General features: G+C 54.7%; 1 long non-coding RNA gene across 4 annotated transcripts in view; it reads left to right on the forward strand.

Annotated features, from left to right (window-relative positions):
- Positions 1-21,066, forward strand: part of LOC101697302 (uncharacterized) — a 27,494-nt gene extending 6,428 nt beyond the window's left edge. The window contains exons 2-6 of one of the 4 annotated variants that reach the window (XR_002387237.2): positions 909-1,034; positions 3,045-9,807; positions 10,182-10,226; positions 10,870-11,060; positions 11,667-21,066. This is a non-coding gene — a long non-coding RNA (uncharacterized LOC101697302). Of the gene's footprint in view, positions 1-908; positions 9,808-10,181; positions 10,227-10,869 lie in introns of all 4 variants that reach the window. The other 3 variants (XR_015446028.1, XR_015446027.1, XR_205777.3) reach the window with 3 other exon arrangements.
- Positions 21,067-22,625: the final 1,559 nt, after the last annotated feature.

A 22,625-nucleotide genomic window follows, 5' to 3' on the forward strand; every position in this document is an offset into this window, starting at 1 on the left:
GACACCGAGCAGCCCAGGGTATTTTTAAACCCTGGCCTTGGCCAACCTCTGGCACATTCCAGGCAGGCTTGGATTTAGTGTATGTCCCAGTGAGGGTAAACGGGAGCTTTGAGGTTCATTGAACAACAAACATTTCATCAAATTCCAGGACCGGCGCACCTACTGTGTGCCAGGCCCTGATGTAGGAGAGGTCCCCAGGGCAGCCTCCTAGTACCTGTCCTCAGAGTGCTCACACCTGACCTCGAACCCTAAGATGGCAACTGCAGCTCACACATGGCGGGGCCCGGGACCTGGGAGCCCGGGAAGCAGCCAGGGAGACTTGGGATGGCTGGGGACCGGGGTTCTCACAAGCTCAAGTCCTGTCTGCCGGGAGGCGTCTGTGGCCACGCAGGAATCGGCCCAGTGCCCAGGGAAGCTGCACATCTAGGTTTATGGGAGATTTTGTGAAAAAAAAAAAAAAAAGTCCTGACTTTTAAATATTGGCAATGAAATTTTTACAATGTTAAAAACATTCTGGGAGCCAAAGGAAGCCGCCTGGGGACTGGACTCGGCCCTCAGAGTTGAGGGCCTGACATAAGCCGCCATGCTCTGGCTGCAGGCACACGCAGAGCAGGAGTTGCAAGTGCACAGCACACCTACTGTGTGCCCCTCTGCCACTCTGGGCTGCAGGGAGGGGCGGAGCGAGGATGGAGGCCATGTCCCAGTGTCCTGTCTTGGCTGGGCCGGCTCCTCCTGGCCTCAGTCTGCAGGCTAATTGCTATGTGCAGCCTCCATTAAACATTCCATTATTTGAACTTGAAATTAAATAAATTATAATAAAAACAAAGGTAACACTGCTCCAAACTCATCACTGTAATTTACTGCTGTCTGTGCCCTCAGGGACTCACGGGTGTTGTGTCTTGTTGTAGCCTGCATCGTGCTCAGCGGAAATGGCGCACTTGGCCCTGTCCGGATATTCAGGGGAGCCACTGAGGCGGGAATGTCTCCATCACAGGCCTGGTGACTGGGATCTCTATTGGCAAGGGGCGAACCAGGTAAAAACAAACGCATTGATAAACGTTTAACCTGCCAGAGGGTGACCACTACCATGAGGGAAAATAAAGGGGGCAGCCATGAAGGAGCAGAGTGCCAAGATGGACAGGTCAGGGAAGGCTTCTCCCAGGAGGTGAGGTATGAGAGTCTCGAAGACTTGAGGAAGTGAGGGAGGGACAGATAGCTGGCAGGAGAAACTTCAGCCAAAAACATGGAGTTTCTGCATGGAGGCAGGAACTAGCTCACTGGTTCAGGAATCAGGAGACAAGTGTGGCAGGAACACAGTGGAGTGAGGAGAGATGAGGCTGGGGAAGTGGGAAAGGGTCAGATCATACAAGGTCTTACAAGGTATAGTGAGGAGGAGGATTTTTATTTTAGAAGAGGTGGGGAGTCCTGGGGATTCTGTGGAGGGGCATGAGAAGACTTCATAGGTCTTTTGAAATATTAGCTCTGACTGTGTGGGTACAGTGGAGCAATGCTGGAAGGCTGAGCACCAGGGGGGAGAAGCTGACTGTCACAGTCTGAGTAGGTGAGGACAACGGCACCTGCAGGGTGTCGGAAGCTATGAAAGTGGCAGCAAGGACATGGACTTGGGATGAGCAGTGGTCCCTTGGTATCCGTGGTGGGTTGGCGCAGGGTCCCCCTTGGATGCCAACACCCAAGGATGCGCGAGTCCCTCAGGTAAAATGATGTCGTGTTTGCAAAGAAGTTGCTCACATTGTCCCGTGCACTGCACTCCTGCCCCGGTGTGAGCACTGTGTGAGTAGCTGTCGTGGTTGTTCAGGGAATGGTGACCAGAGAAAAATCGGTGGACATTCAATGCAAACACAAATATTTAAAACCACTTCTGACCTGAGGTTGGTTGAATCCACGGATGTGGAACCCACGGGTGGCTGTCCAAGCAGCAGGACTCGCGATGGAAGGGGGTGTGGAGCGACAGAAAAGTGCCACCCACAGTGTGCCCTGAGCACCCTGGGGGGTGCCGTGCCACTTCCTGTGCAGGCAGGACCCACGGGCCCAACTGGAGCTTCAGGAAGAAATGAACTGGGGCTCTACTCCGAGGAGTGTGAGATCGCGGTGACACCTGGCGGAGGCGCTCACCAGGCCGCTGTGCAGTCGGGCACAAGGTGCATGTGGACACCACGTCCCTCCCATCACAGCAACGTGGGGGCAGTGCCGTGTGGAGGCCTCTGTGTCCACGGTGAACGCAGGTGGAGAAGGGAGGAAAGGGAGGGGTCGGCGTGGCTGGAACAGCAGGGCAAGGCCTGGGGACAGGGAAAACGTGCTGTCTCTCCCCGAGCCTCCTCCACCTCTTCTTTTGTGGGGCTAGGAATGGAACCCAGGGCCTCGTGCATGCTAAGCACACATCCTACCACTGAGACACTCACCAGCCAGGAGGACAGGCAGGGTCCAGGGACCGAGCAGAAAGCTAAGCAAGCAGAAGGCGGATCACAGAAGGCTGCTTCCGCCAGCCCGAGGAGGCTGAGGTGGACCCTCAGGGCAGTGGGTGAGTTGTCAGCAGGTGCAGGCCTCGAGGGTCACTTTAGCAAGGAAAGGCTTTGACGACTTCCAGTCTTCGGCTGCCCGGTGGACAAGCCCTTACTCGTACCCCAAAACACCCTCTGAGCCAGCCCGCAGCCTGTGCCAAGCCAGCTAGTTTCTTGGAGATTTTTTTTTTTTTGCAAATGAACCAGGAAAACAAAAGGGGAGGGAAGAGGGTCAAGGGAATATTCCGCAAGCTTTGTTTGTTTCTGGATTCCCAGCATCAGGACTGGCCTCAAGGTCACTCCAGGGATGGGAGGGTAACTGAAGTGACCACGCATGGCATGGGCTTGAGTGTTTACTGGGCCAGTACCCTGTTCTCTTGGGAGGGGAGATGGAGGGCAGCTCTCTGGCCTGGCCCTGGGATAAAAAGCTGACCTTTCCCCTTTGGGCTTTTCTACTACGGACCTGCTGTGTGGCCTTGGGTGAGCCATTTGTCTCTCTCAACCTCAATTTTCCTATCTGTACAGAGAGACAGTGATGGCACCTCAAAGAAAGACCCTCCATCATTTGGCCTTTGGAATTGCCAGGAAATGAAGAGAGATAAAACACAGCAGTAACACACCCAGGGCCTGGCACCGGCCAAACTCCCAGTAAGTGTCAGCTGTCAGTGGTCACCCGCAAAGTCATGGTTAATTATTGTGCACTTGCTGTGAGCCAGCCAGGCTTTGGGCCACATGTGTTCCTTTAGGCTCCATCCCCTCTGTGTAAGGACTATTACTGTTGTTCTTTTATTTTGCCACACTGGAGATTGAACCCAGGGCGCCCTGAGCTATGTCCCCAGCTCATTTCATAGTCCGACAGGGTCTTCTAAGTAGCCTGGGCTGGTCTTGAACTTTCGATCCTCCCACCTCAGGCTCTTGAGGAGCAGGATACACAGGTGTGCACTATCATGCCTGGCTCAAGCGAGGACTATTGTCAACTCCATTTTACAGGCAGGGAAACTGAGCCTGTAAGGGTGACCTGGCTTGGCAGAGGGAATACTGCTCAGAGGGACACAGCTGTGGTTAGAACCCACGTCTCCTTGAAACCTGCTCCTCACTGTGTCCCGCCTGCCTACAGATGAGTCTGGCTCCAGAAACTGGGACAATAGTGCTCTGCGTGGACCTCAGGTCCCTCCTGGAGCCGACAGCTCGGGCTGTAGCCTCGGCCTGGGTGTAGACAGGACACAGATGGGTTGCTCAGAAAGCCAGGGGCCCAGAGAAGCAGGGCCATCCTGTGCCAGCCCCGGCCTTCCTCTTAAATTCGGAGCCCAGCCTGGTACCCATGTCATCAATAATCGCGCCCAAAAATAGTTCACTGGGCCAGCCAGGGTGGAGAGCCGGGACGTCCTGTTCCCGTGGGCTCTGGCCAGAGTGACCGTGCACTTGGCCTTCCCAGTCTGAGGCTGCTGGAGGGGAGGGCCGAGCTCACCCCGCCCGAGGTTCATCTGTGGGAACGCGCCAGGCTCCCAGGCACCAGCACCCCAGCCTCGGGCACCAAGCAGCTTCCGGAATTCGCAGCTGGTGAGGCAGAGGGCTGCCCACGGGCTGGGCCAGTGTCCTAGCAATCTCCAGGGAGGCCAAGAGCATTGGCTCTGGAGTCTGACAGAGGCGGGGTCAAATCCCAACTCCAGCATTTCCTACCTGTGTGACTGTGGAAAAGACACGTTTCCTCTCTGCACTTTGGGATTCTCACCTGGAAAACGGGGATAAATATTTTATATTGCGGTTGTGGTATAGATGAAAGTTTACGTATACAAGGGACAGTTTGTACACTCTGCAGCTTTATTTATTATCTGCCCCTCCCCTCCCCACCTTGAAATCTGAGCTCCACCAGAGAGATCTTTGCCCATTGTTTACAGCAAGATTCCAGGACCATGTGGCAGGAGAGGGACTCAATGATCCGTGTTGAATGAATGAATTAATTAATGGAATGAAAACCTTCGGCCCCCCAGGCAAGTGCTCCAAACCTCTCAGCAACTCTTACAGCACTACCCTGTGCATTCTAGAAAGGCTTGAGCAGGAATGTGATTTTCGAATTATCCCGATGAGGAGGCAGTTCAAGTGCATCAGGAAGGACAGAATTAGACCCCAGAGGATGGCAGGGCTGTGCAGGTTCCCCCGGGGAGCACGGGAGCCAGGGCCGAGCACTGGAGCTCCTGGCTGAAGGTGGCAGGGGAGCTGCTGGCCAGCCCGACCTCCTAGGAGCCAGGGGCTCCTCCCTGGACCCTCAGCAGTCCCAGCTTGATGTGGCCACTGAGAAGTGGGGAGGACCCTGGGACTCAGGGCTGGGTTTCCCACGGAAACAGCAGTGACATGGCTCACACTCACACACCCTCCTGAGGCCAGCCCCGTCCCGCACCTGCTCTGACGCACCGAGTCCTCAGAACCTTCGGAGACGGGCGCTGTCATTTCTCCCGTCTTACAGATGAGGCACTGAAGCCCTGATCGCCAGTGTAGGTCACCCAAGGTCACAGAGACAGTGAGTGGCCGAGTCCGAGATGCCCAACTCTCCCCTCCTCCCAGTGTGGGCCACATGGAGCCACATCAGTTCTGTGAGAACTCGTCCCCTCTCACCAGGGTCCCTGGATGTCCCAGGGAAGCCCTCTGCCTGCCCTTTCACTGGGCTCCTCCTTGAGCCTCCCCTGAGCCCTGCTCTGTTGTCCCAGCTCCTTCTCCAGCTCTGACCCCTTGGCCTTCGTCTTATAAAGTCCTTGGAAGAGACTGGGCCCACCAGATAATCCAGTTCATCTTCCTGTTCCAAGGTCCTTCATTTAGTCACATCTGTAAGGCCCCTTTGCCATGCCAAGTGACATATTCACAAACTCCACGGGTTAGGGTGCTGACACATTTGGGGGCAATAACTCTCCCCATCACAGGAGCAGAGCCAGCTCCTGGCCTTCCCTGAGAGCACCGGGTTGGGGCTGGATGGAGGAGGCCAGTGTGGGGCCAGGAGAGCTGGGGGCCTCGACATTCTGGTTTTCATGTGACATCTCCGATTTTTTTAATGCTAGCAAATAATGCAAAATTAAGAGAAGGACATAAATACACACACACACTTACAGTCAGGTGAGGCCCATGGGCTGCAGGTCTGTGTTTGTCACTCACCAGGGAGCGAGGAGAGAGCTCACTGAACCTTCCCCGGGCCCAAGGAAGGGTGACAGGGAGGGGAACCCTGTGCCCACTGTGCCAGGTGGAAGACGCCCGGGCAGGGTGTGCTTAAGAAGGGAATAGCAGACTTCCACGGGTGCAGGGAGGCCGTGCGGCCTTGGATGAGTTCCTGGCCTCCCTGTACCTTTTCTCACAGAGGAGGGGGCTCCGCAGAGCTTCCGTGCTCATTATGGCACTGCCCTGGTCCTGGGGGCTCAGAGGTCCCAAAGCAAAGCAAGACCCCCACCCCAAGGGCACAGGGACAGTCCGTGGAGGTCTGGAGCTGTCTGTCCCTCTGCTGCCTGCGCCTTGTCGTGAAGGAGCTGTGGCTCGTGACTTTTGCTCACTTACTGAGCGCTGACCGAAAGCCTCTTGCTTGGTGCTGTTATGGCCGGAGGCCAGGACACAGGGCTAACACAGTTGGGAAGTGCAGAGCTGGGGGAACCGCTGGCCCAGGACTCTTCTCTCGGCCCCTCTGCCTTGGCCTTGAGCGGATCGGTAGCCAGCAAGGCGCCCGGAGTGGCTCGGAGGAAGCGTTCCCTGCCCTGTGGGACTAGGCCTGAGCTTGCTTTCCTGGCTCCTGATCTTGTGGGTTGTGTGGCCCGAGGAGAGATGTCACATGGGTTCCCCCTCGTCTTTCTGCACTCAAGGTCTGGCTTTCCTTGATGTCCCCTCACTCCTGGGTGGTTATCCAAGGCTAGTGTCCATCTTGAGCACCCACTGTGTGCCAGGCACAGCCTCATTTAACCCTTAACAACCCTGTGAGGCAGGTGCTAGGGCAGATGAGGAAACCGAGGCTGGACAGAGCTGTCTCCTGCCCGGCGTCACACAGCCAGAGCCATGTGCCACCTCTGTCCCCACTGCTGGCAAGGAGACGGTTCAGGCTCCTCCAAGAGCTTCTCACTCCTGCTGCCCAGCTGGTGCCTGGCCAAAGCCCAGAGGCCTCCGTTTTCCCAGAAGTCCCCAGTTTGGTGGCTTCTTTTGGGGATCTGGCGGCTGAGTTCCAAATGCATTCAGAGACCCTTTCCAAGACGCTCTTCCCACCTCCAAACCCAGGGAGCTGTGGAAGTGTTATCTTCCTCTGCTGTGGGCACTTATTGTTGGAAAGGTGAGAAGGAGGTCAGTGGTGGGCACTGGTGGCCAGGCTCAGAGGAGGCCTTAGGGTTCCAAATTGCAAAGGCCAAGGGAGGCCTGGCCAGGACCGGGAGCCGCCCAGTCAGATTCACCCGTCCTTATCAGCACTGTGGTGGAATCAAAGCCAGCCCTGGCTGTTTATTGGCTTTCCTACCTTTTGGACAGAGAGAGATCAAAGGTGAAATCAAGGCCACTGTTCTGCACACCTCCTCCCTTCTTCCTTTCTTTTCCTTTCCTTTTGGAAGCCTGAGCACTAAAAGGCTTAAGTTTGAGGGGGAGTGTTTTTGTCCCCAGCCAAGGTGACAGCAGAAATCGAACCTCTGACGTCCCGAGTCTCTGCCATGTCCAGTAGTTTGCTGGGCTGTAGAGTTCAGGGGGTGCAGTGAGCGCAGTGGACAGACAGACGCAGAGGCTCACAGGCAGCCGGGCAGGAGACCATAGGGAGCGGTGGGGACTGCAGCACTGGAGACCCCCAGAATCACCCTGCTGCCTTGCGAAAAATGAGGGCCCAGTGTGGCCAGGCTTTGGGGACAAGCTGGAATGCCAGATGTTTCATGTGGAATCCCTGGTGATATATACAGGCTAGGAGATGAGAGTCTGTTTTTATTCTTTGCTGATGCTGTGCTATGCTGACATCTTGAATTAAATATTCTGTTTTCCCAGTGGGTTGCAATACTGCCTTTGTCCTAATTCTTCCTTCCGGTCTCCTACTGCATACTTTTCTTTGTGAACTTGAAGATTATTTTATCTAATTTAAAAAAAAAAATCCTGTGAGCCACTACTTGAAATTGAATTAAGTTGATCTCTATAGGAAGAATTGTCATTTTAAGGATGTGAAATCCATTCTGAGAGGCTAAGAAAGGAAGATCTCAAGTTTGAACCCAACCTGGGCAACATAGCAATTTAGTAAGATCTTGTCTCAAAATTTAAAAAAAAATTTTTTTTTTTAAGTCTGGGCATATAGCTCAGTGTGAAGGCCTTGGGTTCATCCACCAGTACAACAACAACTAAATAAATAAATAAAATTAAAATTAAATGGATGTGAAATCTACCTGTCCACAGGCCAGGGATTTAGCTCAGTGGTTCCGTTGCCTGCCTTGCAAGCACAAGGTTCTGAGTTCAATCCCAGGTACAAAAAAAAAAAATCTACCTGTCCATTTTTCCTCATCTTATTTTATGCATTTTGGGACAATATTGTTGTTGTTGTTTTCTTCTGAAATCTCTCGACTTTTAAAGTGATGGCAAAATTTCAAGCTGTTAGAACTGTGTGGGCCACGTACCCCACCCATGCTGGGCTGTGTTTGCCCCAGGGCTCCCTGGTGTCCCCTGGGTACCCTCACCCCGTGGAGCGGCTGTGTGCTCTGTTACTCAGAGATAACCCGTCCCAGGCAGGGAGATCTCAGGACAGAGAGCTCCGCCCAGCCTGGCGGGGGAGCCTGGCTGTTGGTGCCTGACCCTCTGCCCACTTCCTCCACTCCCCAGATGAGCAGCCAGCCCCATCCCACAGGGCTCCACCAGCTCATTTCTGAAGAGCTCTCAAAAGGCAAAAAGAAAAAAAAAACCCAGGCCAATTGCTTTTCATGAAGCAAAGCAAAATTTTAAAGTAATGAGTCAAAGAGTAGCCACCGAGCCCCTGCATCAGGGGCCCTCAGCTCTGAGCTGCAAGCCGAGAGTCCAGAAAGTAGGGTGCCTTCAGGTGAGGCCAGCACTAGAAGAGAAGTCAGGTGACCAGGTGGGTGAGTTGGGGCCCTGGGAGGAGCCTGCAGGGTAGGGGATGTTTGCTGGGAGGGGAACAATGAGAGCAACACAGCCAGAGGACCCCTTTTTCTCTGTGACCCTGACAGCCGGAAAACCACTGTGATATTGAGGCACACAGCCTGCCAGAACTGTTCACCTAATTCTGTCTTACACTTATGTGTTTTGTTTTATTTAATTTGTATTTTATATGTTTCCATTTCCTAAGAAACATAGCCACGTAGTATTTTGTGAACCGCCTGCTCTGCCTAGACGAAGCCTCACTTTCCCCACCTGGAAAATGCAAATGGTCTCAGTAGCCACCCCTGTGACAGTGCAGACTTAGCCAGATGTGAAGACTTAACAAGAAAATGACCTGTGGAACTCCAAGGCCCAAAGATTAGCCAGTATCAGCATATTTTAATTATCATTTTTATTGTAGTTTTTAATTAGTCCCCAGGGTAGGGATTAGCATTTCCATTTTGCAGGTGAAAGTCTAAGGCACAGAGAGTCAGACCCCAGGGCTGAGCTCTAGCTGCTCAGAGATGATAGGGCATCATCCTCCAGAGCCCCACCCCAAGGAGCGGAAGCGGAGGCTGCAACCACGGGGTTCTCTTCCGGTGGTTATTTTTTTCTTCTCTGTGATGCTGTTTGGTTTTGTGCATGTCGCACTTATCTGATGTCACAGGTTTTGGGAACCCAAACCACAGACATAAATATGCTGTGTTCTTTGGAGTCCCTTGGCGAGATAAGGGAGTGTGACACTGGGGATTATGGCGTTCGTGGACCCAGGGCTTGTTTCTGAGGAACTAAGAGAGTCAGGGTTTGTGCTCAGGTCCAAAGTCCTCAGGATCTTTGGTGTGACCCAGACCACAGTGGCCTGGACCACGCTGGGGGTGCAGAGAGGTTCACACCCTCTGTAGTGCATCCCCAAAGTGCAGGGTGGGGAATCTGCCGGCAACACAGCACCCCAGCGCAGCACCCGAGGATGCCTCAGAGAGGCCAGTGGAGGAGCGGGCATGTCGGGTACCTGTGTCTTCTGCCTGATTCTCGTTAACCTGAAAATCCTGTTTGGTTTTCCTGCGCTTCTTGAGAATGTCACTCAACCCAGTGAATCCTTTCTGTGACCTAAGCATCATGAGACCTGCAATACTCAGCTTCCTGCTTCCACCTTGGCCCCTACGCAAACTGTTATCCACACCCAGTCACAAGGATCCTGTGGAAACCTGTCAGGGTACGTCTGTCCACCACTCAAAACCCTCCTGTGGGTCCCACTTCACTCAGCGGGGAAGCCAAGCACTTCCTGGGGCCTCCTCCATCTTGCATGAATGGTATCAGTCTCCCCAAAGCCCCTTTCCTTCTCAGGGTCTTTGCTGCTCTCAAACTTTATTCTAATGCCTTCCTAATGGAGAGCCTGACCTTGGTCCCAATTTGCAAAAACAATTATCCTTTTACCCTGTTTGATTTTTCTTCCTAGCTCTTTGTCACTCCCTGACATGTTGGAAATTTATTATTTTGTTTATTGCTGCTAGACCTAAATACCCACAGACTTGCTCTTTCTCGCGTGCGTGGCACATGGAATGAGTGCAATAATTTCTTCCTGTGCAGGATAAATGAAGCATCCTGGCGTCAGCTACTCAGACCAAGGCTCAGGTTTGTAGGGCAGTGAGAATCTGGAAGGATCTTGGGCTGGGGTTTATCGCACCGGTGTAGCTCGGGGGAGCTGCGCGGGGTAGGCAAGACCCAGGAGTGTCACATGGCACAGGGGCCCCTGGATGAAGGCCTCCTTCCGAGGGGGCGCTTCAGGGGGAAATCAGGGAGTATTTGTACAGGGATTGGCACCTGCTTGGCACCTAGGAAGTGCCCAGCCGGGGTCATCATCAGTATTGATGACAAGGGCACTAATGCTGAGGTAGGAAAGAGGGCAGCTAGGGCGGGGCTGGGGCCCAGGGTGTTTGGGGCTCAGTGAGGTGCCCGAGTGAGCACAGCCAGTTGGCAGCCGGAGGCAGGAGAGGTCAAGGCTCAGCTACAGACCCAGGGGCCACTGGTGCTGTGGTGGTGGGTGGACCCTCAAGACCCCAGAGACCCACACTGAGAAAGAAAATCTGGACAGACCCTTGAGGAGCCCAGAAGGAAGATGGAAGGAAGGAGCAGGAAGGGGAACCCATGGATAGGACCACAGAGGATGCAGGGGCTGGAGAGCGGCACCCTGTCTCATGCAGTCCCTCCTGCCTGGGGCAGAGATCTGTTCCACATTGTGACTCACCTCAGCCATGTCCTTTGCTCTTGCCGGTAGGATGAGATGAAGTGACAAATCATCAATCTGAGATGAAGTTGCCAGAGACCTGTGTGATTCCACATGCCTCTCGGTCCCTGCCACCATGATGGATAGATGTGCCCGGCATGGCCCACTGGCCCCAGGAGAAGGACGAGGGCATGAGGGACAGTGATGAGCCCGGCCCACTGTGGCTTCCACCTGAGCAGGAAGTAGGTCAAAGGGTCCCCAAACCACAGAGCCACACAGGGAGGCCCAGCCAGGCGCTCGGACCCCTGGCCAAGGTGGGAGTGAGGTGGCAGTGAGCTGAGAGAAGGGACAGTGAACAAACCCTGGTGTCAGAGGGGCATCAAGCCCTGCTGCCACCCTGGTCCACTCTTCTCCTGGAAGGAGGCCCCTCTTCGGTTTGAGGGGACATCAGCACCTGGATTAAAGGAAGGGACCCCTCCAAGTGCTGTCCTAGGACAGAAGACCATGCAGGATGATGGCAGAGGGGATGCAGGAAGCAAACTCGCATCTTCCATGATGTTCCTGAGCTGTTGCACTTGTGAGGCCTGCCCACCCTGCCCCCTCCTTTCTCCTGGTTTGTGGATTCCATCCTACTTGGGATGGCCAGGGCCAGCTAGAGGGACTCAGTCCTAGGCTCCCTGGTGGTCAGGAGTGGCCCTGGGATCTGGGTAGGACCAGAACAGTTACTGCACATTTCCCAAGGGGACTTCTGGGAAGCTTTTTGACAAGAGACAGACCTGGTGGGTGGCCGCTCCCCTTGACTGAAGGGGGAATGTGGGCTAAATGTGGGATGGCCACTGTGTCCGCAGGACCAGCCACGAGGACAAAAGTCGCCTATTCAGGATGGCTGAGCAAAAACGAGGAAAGACCCCTCGCTCCTGGTGGATCAGAGCCGCCCCATCAGCCCTGTGAGCCCCTGGATCCTTAGGAGCTAGGGGTGAAGGTCAAGGGCAGCCCAGCCAGCGAGCAGGCTGGATTGGTGTTCCTCAAAGCTGCAGGCGACCTGATCGAGCCGCCACACCATCTCCACGCCCGCTTCACGATGAGGCATTTTGAGTTGGGTTTGCAGCTCCTGGCTCTTGGACGTGCCCAGGGCACAGTGATGTCTGGTGCTGAGCAAGACCTAAGTTCCAGGAGCTGAGATGGGCTGGGTCTGGACACGAGTGAAAGGGCAGGTGTGCTTTCCTGCCACTCCAGAAGATGGCAGAGAGGCGGGCTGATTTCCTGTGTGTCCTCCAGCCGCAGCCAGTGGCCCCCAGCTAAGGAGTAGGGTCCATGTCTACTTTTGACATCCAGGGAGAGTCCGGAGTCTGAGTCTTGGAGTGTTTTTGTTCCCCTGGAGGAGGAAGCTAAGGTTTGTGAGGGAAGTAGTACCACCCAAGGCACAGGGCCCTGGTTGGATTTGAACCCAGATCTGCTGGGTTCTGGAACCGTTCTGGGCCCCATCTCCTCACTGCTAAATGAAGAGATTATTCAAGATCAAAGCTTTTCCAACATTTCCTTTCAAAGCAGGCAAAGGCCTCTTTTACAGCTGAACTTTCACTTGGTGCCCAACCTATAAACCAAGATGAAAGAGACAGTTCAGAGACGAGGGTCAGCGGCCCCAGGTTCCTCCCTGGAATCCTGGGGCTGGTGGGCCTTTGGGGAAAACCCAGCCCAGACAGTGTCAAGGCCCTTGGGAAAGTGTCTGCATCTTAGTGGGGAGTCAGAAACATCGCTGAGACGGTGTGTGGAAGACAGCCGGCCCAGGGCAAGAGGGACAGAAAGCCAAAGTGAAGCGGCAAAGCAGGGGCCCAAAACTCTTCTCCTCTGCCAGCCTCCACCCTGCCCTGCATCCCCAAGCAGCCCAATGGCCTGGCCTGTGTCTCCCCCAGAGATGGCCCGGCTGTCCCCCAGCAAGGAGCACCCTCCCTCCTTAAATCTCTCTCTCTCTCTCTCTCTCTCTCTCTGTCTGTCGTCTCTCTCCCTTTCACACACTCACACACACACACAGAGTGTAGCACTCTATAATCGCGGCTTTGTTTCTTGTTTTCCTCAGTTAACATTGCATCTTGGCAGTTGTTCCAAATCAGTACACAGAGATGCTGGCTTTACTTCGGTGGGCGCACCGTATTGAAATAGTACTTAATTTAGAAGGCGACAGAGGCCTCCGTTCTTGGCTCCCGGACCGTTTCCAGCATTGCAGGGTCAGAGAGTGCAGATGGCTGCCCTTAGGTCCTGCATCTTGCTGTCCATTTATCACTTGAGATTCCCCTTCCTCGCTCCCTCCCGCCTCGCTCCTCCCTCTTCTCTCCCTCCTCTTTCTTTCTGTCTTTTTCGCTTATTTGCATTTTCAGATTTTATTCCATGAACATGTTCCATTTGGGTGATAATTAGAAGGATGTGTTTACAGCCCCAACATCCAGACTTGAGCCAAGTTAGATAAACAGCCCCACGCATACACACACGTAAGCAGAATTCGGAGAGAAAAGCTGCAGCCTCTGTGGCCAAGGTCTATTTGGCAGGGAGGCTGCATTTCTGAGACTCGAATGCCAAGACCCCGCCCCTGCCTGTGCCAACATGTCCTGGAGCACAGGGTCCGGGGTCTCAGCATGGCTGTGTCATGAACACCTGCACCACCCGGGCTGGACCAGGCTCTGCTCAGAACAGTGCCCACACCACCTGGGGTGTGTTTATCCCCACTTCCCAGAAGAAGAAAAGAGACCCTGAGGAGGAAGCCCTTGCCTGTCTCCTGTATGTCAACAGAGGGACCTTACCCCTCCAGCCCAGGACCAGTCCTGAGCCCTCCCTGCCTCCCTTGCAAATATCATTTTGCCCACAAGTGCCAAGGGCTCCCTCTGCACTGTACATCCCTGGCCCTCACCAAATCCTCACTCCTGCCTATGAAGCCCCTATGACCTGCCTTCCCATCTCTGGTACCCCAGGGCCTTTGCACTTGCTGTGCCCAACACTTGGATTGTTTTCCTTCCTAGCAGGCCCAGGACTAGGCTGAGGCAAGTGTGGTGCTCGGGATGAGATGTGTGGGAGGCCCCACTCCCCAGTGTCCAGCTGCCCTTGCCTTGGCCAGGCCCGAGAGCAGGTGCCCACCTCATAGACTGGCTGCCTCATGTGCCCAGCCCTGATTCCTGGGTCAAGCTCTTCCCAGAGCCCCTCTTCCCAAGGAGGTCTTGCTGACTGTCTTAGCTGATGGAGTCCTGGCCACATTGTCTTATTTTCTACACTGCCTTATTACAAAATTGTGTCCCCCCCAGCTCTGCCCAGCACATTATGGGCAGTCTGAGGGCCTGGACTGCATCTGCCTCCTTCTCGGCGCCCCCCCCCCCAGCACCTGGGCCAGGGGCTGGCGCCTCTCTGCGGGGCAAAAGAATGAAGGAGCCGTTCGGTGGCAGAAGCCGGATACAAACTCAGTTTTGCCTGACCCTGAAGCCGAGGGATGGGACCAGGGCCAGGGAGTCCACTGGGGCCCCTGCCACAGCCCACCCCACCCGGAGCCCTGCACCCCAGGGATGGCTTCTTGAGGAAACCTCTGGGCAGGGAGGGGTCAGCCACACTCCCGGGGCTGCTGGGAGCCCCAGGCCTTCCGAGGGGCCAGCTGTGCCTCCCCCCATTCTGGTTTTTATTTTTAGCGTGGAGTTTTTGGGCACAGCACACTCCCCTTAGGAACAGCCAGGAGGACAAGGGAGGTGGTTTTGAAATCTGGTGGGAAAGTAGGTCAGCCGGCAGCTGGCCGTGCGCCAGACGATAAGGCCTCGGTGGAAGTTTAATAACGTGAGCGCCGTATCCATGACATAATTCATAACTGAGAGGAAACAGCAATTAAGGAGCAATTGTGCAACTCGGGACAAGCCTCCTTCACAGCTCATAAAAGCGGGAGGAGGAAGAGGCGACGCTGTTACTCGGGGCCACTGAGGGCGGGCAGGCGGCCCGCGGGGGTTTGGAAGAAGTGCGTCTCTTCCCTGGGGAGTTGTGCCCCTGTCTCCACCCCAGGATGCAGGGGATCAGAGGATGCTGGAGGCAGAGCAGGCACCCACTGTGCGCCTGGTTGGGTGCAGGCCTGGGCATTTGGCTGTGGCTGGGATATGGCTGCAGCTGCATTATTTTGGTGCTGCCTTGTCAAAGCAGAAGGCCACTTTGATTATCAAGTGAAGAGTACAGAAAACATCCCTGAGCCTTCTTACATTTTGCCTCTTCCCGCCCTCCAGTTTGCTGTTTCTCCTTTATTCTTTTGTCTCTTGTTTGGTCTTTCCACAAGCACCGTTTGCTTTTATAATCAGTTACAAAACAACAACTATTATATCCTCAATGGCCCATTTTCTCTTCCTTGAGCAAGCCAGGCATGCACTCACTCCAGGACCTTTGTACTCACTGAGCCCTCTGCCTGGAGTGCTCTTCCCTGGATAGCCACATGGCTCACCCCTTGCTCCTTTAGGTCATCATTCAAGCCTCAGTTTTCCCTTAAAGTCTTGGCTGACCAACTGTTTGGAAAACAGCAAACACACCTGATGTTCTCAATCCACCTCTTCTGCTTTATTTTTATTTATAGCATAATCACCCATCCAACTTCCCTCATGCTCTCATTTTGCACTGGTTCTGGGCTGCAGCCCCAGTACTGGGACTGTGTCTGGTGCATAGTGGTGCTCAGTTAATACTGGTGAATGAATGAATGTTTGCTATTATTATCAACCGACTGGAAAGCTGACCTCTTGCTGGTGTGGTTCGGGACTGCCTGAGGGTGCCTCCCAGCCAAGGGCCTTGGATGCCGTCAGGGGAGCAGAATTAGGGGAACTGGGGCTGGCTGGGCTGGACCAGGTATTTGCACCCAGCACCAGTTGGCTCAGTCAGCACTCAGTGTAGACCTCGTGGCCGCCACCACGCCGTGCCACTGCCTTCCAGATTGCTCTGGGCCATGACAGCCGAGCTGGGAGGCCCCTGACCTCTGCCACGTGAAGCAAAGCCTGTGTGCAAAGGGACTCCTTGCAGAAGTGTTCACAGGAGCAGGCACGTGCACACTCACATGGGCACACACCCGCCCTCCCCACACACACTCACACCCACCTTGACATCTAGACGTGGGGCACACATTCACACAGTTCAGAGAACGTGCCCTTCTGTGCACACATAGACGCTGCTCACCCTCACACAGTCACACACTCCTGCACACTCAGATACATGCTCACATGCCTTCTCCACATTGCACACGCACATGCCAGGCATGCAGCTGCCCCGTGCACACCCCAGCCTCATCTCCAGCACATACCCCCGCTGCCACCTGCAGGGCACAGCCCAGGGACGGGTCCTTGGCTGCACTGAAGCATGGGGACAGATGGCCTCGGTGGTGCCAGCCCTGACCCCGTGCACCCCGGCCTCCCTGCTCTGCTCTGCTCGGTCCAGACAGCCCTGAAAGCAGTGGCTTCGTGATGCCCATGTCAGCCCTGACGGCGCTGCCTCAGGGCATGTCTGGCCGGCTGTCTTTCCTGGGCACCCGCCCACTTCCTCCCCATCTGTGGGCGGGCAGCCCTGCTGACATCAGGCGGTTTCAGGCCTGCCTGGCACTCAGAAGGAAGGAAGGAGGCAATCTGTCCCTACCATGGGGAGCCAACCGGAGGAGCCTGGGACATGCCTGGTGGCTCCCTGACCCAGGTCCCCTGCAGCTGGCTCTACTGGGACTCGGCTGCCTGTCCCTTCTCCTGGGGCATGCTGGCCTGGGCTGGGAAGCCATTCAGGAGGGATGGGACTCTGGGAAGGAGCCCTGAGGTGGCTGACACCTTCCCGGCTTCCCTGAGGATGACAGCTCAGGGTCCACGGAACAGGAGTCTGTGGCAAGCCTGCTTCTAAATGTCCCATGGATTCGTTCAATCAGCACCACACTCCTTGTGTTATCCTCTTTGTTTTACAAGTGGGGAAACTGAGGCACAGAGTGGTCAGGGCTGGTCCTAGGAGGAACTTGCTGGCCACAGAATATGCGGGACAATAACAAATATTTTTGAGCACCCAAGGAAGATACAAAGTATTTCTAAGAGCACGGTCCCCCTGGCCTCGGCAGGGCACCCCCACCCAGCCCACCCAGCCCAGCAACTGTTGAGCCCCCTGCTGTCACCACAGGCTGGGTTTGGCTCTGGGACCATGCTTTTGAGTCTCCCATGAGGCCTGCAGGACTCGAGCATGGTCACCGTTGCTCCTGTCACTGCCACTGTCCTTTGCAGGCACCGCTCACACACCACTGTCCCTGCCTTGGGGCCGGAGGAAGCAGGCTCGGGGAGGCGTGCCAGAGCTCAGACACACAGCGCCAGGTGAGACAGGGTCTTGAGAAGGGGTAAGGACCCTGAGGCCTGGCCCATGGCCCTGCCCTTGGGAGGCCAAGGTGAGCGACAACAGCTAGCACAGCAGCTTGCATGTATCGGGTGCCTCCTAAGTTCCTGGCCCGGTTCTAAGCACTCTGAATGAATCAACCCATCCAATCCTCCCAAAAGCCTGTGTCCTCTCATGTCAGTGCTGGGGAAATTGAGGCACATGGAGGCTGAGTCACATCTCCAGAGTCACACAGCTGGCGAGGGACAAAGCCAAATTTGACGCAGGAAGCCCAGCATGACTGCACTCTCTCCAAACTGGACGTTGCTGTGCCAGCAGCCCCTTCTGTTCGGCTCTTGTTCCCAGCAGGGCAGGCTCCAGGCTCGCCTGGTTGCAGGCACTGGGGCTCTGTGTCGCCCCCAGCCTGGCCAGGGCAGGAGCCAAGGGCCTGGTGTGGGCGCCGGGGCGGGAGGCCCAGGGCAGGGCTCTAGACTCAGCTTCCAGGTCCTGGCTGTGCTGCTTCCATGCCATGCGATTCAGATCAATCACATGACCACCCTGAACACCATGCCGATGATGGCGACTGCAGGAGGACTGGCTGAGCGGACTTGGAGTTGCCAACACCCGCTTCTTTCTGCACTTCGCTACAGGCCTGGACCTCCCAGGAACGCTGGGACCAGCCTCGTAGCAACTGCAGAGCAGATGCGTTTAACCCACTCCGAAGACAGAGGAGCAGGGTCTCCAGATGCCAGCTCTGCAGAAGAGCTTCCGGCTGTGCAGCCACATACCTAGGGACAGCTCAGGCGCTGGGAGGGACAGGGACTCCTCATCCTGCTCTAGGTCCCACTCTCCTTCGGGCCCTTCCCCTTGAAAACGGTGCCTCTGTCTTCCCCGGGTTCGGGATGAAGCTTCAGCACGCTTGCTGACTCTCTCTTCCTCCAGCCCTGAGTCCCTGAGTCCCTTCCATCGCCTCCACCACTCTCACAGCTGCACCCGCCTACGACACCGCCACATTGGCTAGGATGGCCACTGTGGCCTTTGCACTGTCACCCCCTTCTGCCATCACCTTGTTACCTGAAGGCAGTCAGTCAGATCACGTCCCTCCTCTGCTCAGCTCCCTCCAGAGGCTCCCACATCATGAGTAAAAGACAAAGTCCTGATAGTGTCCACTGGTCCTGCCCGCCCCCCGACTGGTCACTGCCTCTAAGTCCACAGCGGACATACTGCGGCCTCAGGGCCTTTGTACATGCCACTCTCTGCCCAGAGATGACTGCATCTCTTACCTCTCTGGAGGGTCTTTGGCCACTTGAGGCTGTGTCCAGCAACCTCCTTCGAATTAACAAGCCCCTCTTCATCAGCACTCCTGCCCTCCACCTTCTCTATATGTCACCCCAATCCATTAACGCCCAGGACTTTTAAATGAATGAACATCACTTGTGTCACTAGTTTTGAGCTGCTGCTCCTAATACCCTACCTCAGGGCTGTCCAGGTGTCCCCGGGGCTGTACGCAGCACCTTGCCTGGTCAGGTGCTGGCATAGTACATGTTTGTCCAGTGTGTGGTCAAGGATCAGGAAGGGCCAGGTGACTCCCCAGCTCCCCAGGTTAGGACATGGAGAGCCAGGCTTTGAACCCAGGGCTGCATCCTCAACCCCCATGTGCTGGTTCCAGGCCAGCTGCCCTCCATGACAGCTGCTGCTGTCACTGGGTTCAGGGCCATGTTACTGTTCTTTGCCTCTCTTCACAGGAGACAGTGGGGGGCAAAAGGAAGGAGAGGTGGGCCTTGAACTCCAGGAGAAATGACTCATCACCCGTGGTGACAGGGGACATTCCCCCTCTTCCCCAGGGGGACTTTGGCCAGAGATAAAGGCAGCTGGCTTTGGTTCTGGGAAGTCAAGGACACACAGGTGGGAGAGGGGGCCAGGCTCCTTCCTGCCCTGGGGTGCACATGTCTGGGCTCCAAGGCTGTGAAGGGGCCGGACAGGTGACCCCAGACTGCCTTCCAGTGAGACATCCAGGCATCGAGCCCTACACTGCAAAATGGAGCCTCCCCTAAGGGCCAGCACTCCTGCCTGCCTGCAGCCGGGCAGGGGGCTGGTCCTTTTTCCCTCGGTCAGTCAGCAAACATGACTCAGAAAGGAACATCGAGGAACCCCGAAGACTCCAGTTGGACAAGGCTGTGTGTGATCTAATTTATATTTTGCTTTTTAAGAAGATGGTCAGGTGTGGTGGTACAGACTCGTCATCCCAGCACTCTGGGAGGCTGAGGCAGGAGGGTTGCAAGTACAAGCTCAGCCTGGGCAATTTAGTGACTTAGCAAGACCCTGTTTCAAGATAAAAGGGGCTGGGGATGTGCCTTGGTGTGAAAGCCCTGGGTTCTATCCTAGGGCTGGAAAAAAAATGGTCCAGCTCTGTCAATGACACGGTGGTGCTGCACAAGTGTGGGCTTCGTCTCGGGAACAGCACTGACCTGCAAGTAAAGTGTAGCAGAGCCTCCCGAAGTCTGTGTGAGGGGAGCCCCCTGTCCTGTGGCAAGTCCAGCGTTGGACCTGCTCAAGGGTGTCACCAGAGACCAGCTTCCTGGTGCCCCACTTTGCCATGTGACTTTCAAACTCGTGGCTCAAGGGGGCTTCGTCTGGGCCTGGTGTTGGCACAAAGCCAGGCAGCAGGGCAGGCGAAGTGTGTGCCAGCCGAGTCCCTTGCCCCTTTGACCAAGATGCAGTGACTCCCTCCGAGCCATGCAGCAGCCCCATTCCAGCCCTGGTGTCATGCAGGAGGCCTAGAGGTGAGTGCTTTGTCGGGGAACATTGCAGCCATCTACAGAGGGGTTCCGTGGGGAGGAACAGAGCAGCAGTGGGGGCAGGAGGGAGGATGCTGAAGCACTGGTGTCATCTGCCCTGGATTTGTCCCAGGTCACATGAACAGGCACAGGCTGCCAGCCGGCCCTGGTACATCTGACCTCTTGGCCCCACCCGGGAACACGTGTGAGCCATGGAACTTGTCTGGATGAGATGCGCTGGGCGGTGTCCAAGGCACCAGCCACCAGGGTTTCTGTGCCTAACCTGTGTCCGCGTGCATCTCCGCAGCACAGGGCCGCCGGGGAGACGGTCACATGCGTTTGAAAAGTTGGGAAATGTCCCCAGATCCCCTCCCTCGGGCCCGCTCCCCACCCCCAGCCCATACTGTTACCTAAACGTCCTCCCTCCATCATGTTATTTTGGTAGTAATTTGCATTTTTCTCATTATGTTGACCTGGGGTCTCTTATCACTATGTGTTGGCTGTTTATATTTTCAGATCTGTTATTTGCCATTGTTTTCTACTGAGTTATATTCTTCTTTTTCTTATTACTAGCCTCTTTCTACTTGAGATACAAATAAATTTTAAATTGACATAGATTGAGGTACAATTTACATACAACAAGCTAAGGCCGTGACATTTGGGGTCAGATAGGTCTCCTCTGTGGCACTCAGCAGCGTCCCTCCCTCTGCTCACTGGCTGGCAGGAGCGGGCCCTCCCAGGTCACAAGCTCCATCTGGGAGGCGCAGGCCTTGAGGCTCTGGTTCACAGCGGGCTGTGTGATGAGCTGAGACAGCTCTGTCCTCCCGAGAGCCAGCCTAACTAGTGTTTGATGTGTATTATCTCACTTAATCCTCTCAACAGTCCTCTGCAGGGGACATTGCCATTTCACAAGTGGAGAAACAGGGGTGGGACCGTTAGATGACTGGAGTCAAGGCTGTTCTGATTTGGGAGGGCAACTGGGCTAAAGCCACAATCTCTTTTTAAAAGTCTTCCCATTAACACATTCTAGTAGGAAACCATAACCCCGTTCTCCAGTTTTTTCCCTGGAAAACTGTTATTATGGTTGGTGGGAAATTTAGGGTGGGCTGTGTTGCTTTGCACACAGTTAATGGCTTTGATTATATGTTGCTGACTTCTTTATTCTGAGAAAGCCAGCCATTGGCTGTGCAGTGTAATCAAGTCATTGCTTATGTAAACAACTGTCTGGCACCGAGTCAGCTCCGTCCCATGGAGGGAAGGTGAAAATGAAACTGCTCCAGCCCCGGAAAGCAATCTGCTCTGCAGCAGGAAAAGGTCGAGGGTTAATAACCCTGCACAGGGCAAGGGTGCTGGGGCTCAGCAGTATCAGGAGGCAGAAACAAAGGTTGCTAAATGGGTTTGTTTCAAAAGCTGCTTCCTGATGTAATTCATGAACTGCTCACCAGAACATCAGGCACATCCTTCGAAAGCACAAGAGGAGGGAAGGAAGGTGGGAAGGAAGGAGGGAAAAGAGGGAGGGAGGGAGGAAAGAAGGAAGGAAAGGAGGGAAGAAGGGAGGGAGGGAAAAGGGGAAAGAAGAAAAACTTCTTAGTCATTTGTGGAAATCTTAGAGCTGATATCCTCAATATACAAAGAGTTTTTACAAAACAATAGGAAAAGGTAAAATCATCCATTCACAGAGGAAGGCCTGCAGAAGGCCAGTGAACCTGTGCCTCAGGTTCCACTCTGCCAGTCAGGCAGGAAATGCAAGTGACAGCTGCGGTGACGTCACTTCCTACCTACCACCTTGGCTGTTGAGGGGTGTTGGAGACAGGGACCTCTGCTGTGCCCCAGCAGGAGTCTGCCTTCACCCTCACAGTGGCAGGGCAGAGGGCACCATTATGTTCAACAGCTGAGAGTTTTAAAGCAACCTGGAAATGTAACTTTGGGGCATTTATGCCAATATCTCACAGGCCAGATATTCGCTATGCGCACGGGAATCCATTGCGGAATCATTTATAGAAGTAAAAAGTTAGAAGAAATGTCCAAAATGCCAGACTACAGAGGTTTTGTTAAGTAAACCCATATAATGAAACCTAGTGTTAAAATGCACTAATTAAATACGAAATACAAAACATGGTATTAAACTGTATTAAAAATGATTAAAAATAGCAAGAGATGACCGTGACTGTGACCTAGTGCAGAGAGTGCACTAGAAACGTGAGCAGTGGTGGGCGCATGCGCATCCAGAGGGCCTTCCTTCCAGAAGCACCAAGGGCATTATTTCTAGGTGGGAGGAGCTTGAGGCGCTGACCTTTCTACTCATCCAGGTTTCTCAACCCTCCCTGGCCCTGCTGTGTTTGGGGTCAGACGCTTTTCTATTGTGGGGATTGTTCTGGGCACGTGTCGGGTAGTCAGCAGCATCCCGCCTCTGCCCACCAGATACCAGGAGAACCCACCCCCACTCACAACAACCAAAAATGTCTCCAGTCATCACCACAGGTCTCTTGGGGACAAAACCACCCTCGCTTGAGAACCACTGTTTTCAATGCTTCCTTGCATTACTTAGTTTTACAACAAGCATGTATTGTTGTCATAATCAGAAAAACAAACACTTAAAAATTTTAGTATATGCATTCATGGCCCTGAGAACTGGCATGAACTTGGTCAGCAGAATCTAAGCAGAGAGTAGAGATTGGTCACCTTCTTGCCTTTGATAAAAGG

This window comes from Heterocephalus glaber, unplaced genomic scaffold (assembly GCF_053883595.1).
Source record: "Heterocephalus glaber isolate CG9 unplaced genomic scaffold, H.glaber_assembly_v1.0 deba00001673, whole genome shotgun sequence".
In the NCBI taxonomy this organism is placed as follows: Eukaryota; Metazoa; Chordata; class Mammalia; order Rodentia; family Bathyergidae; genus Heterocephalus; species Heterocephalus glaber.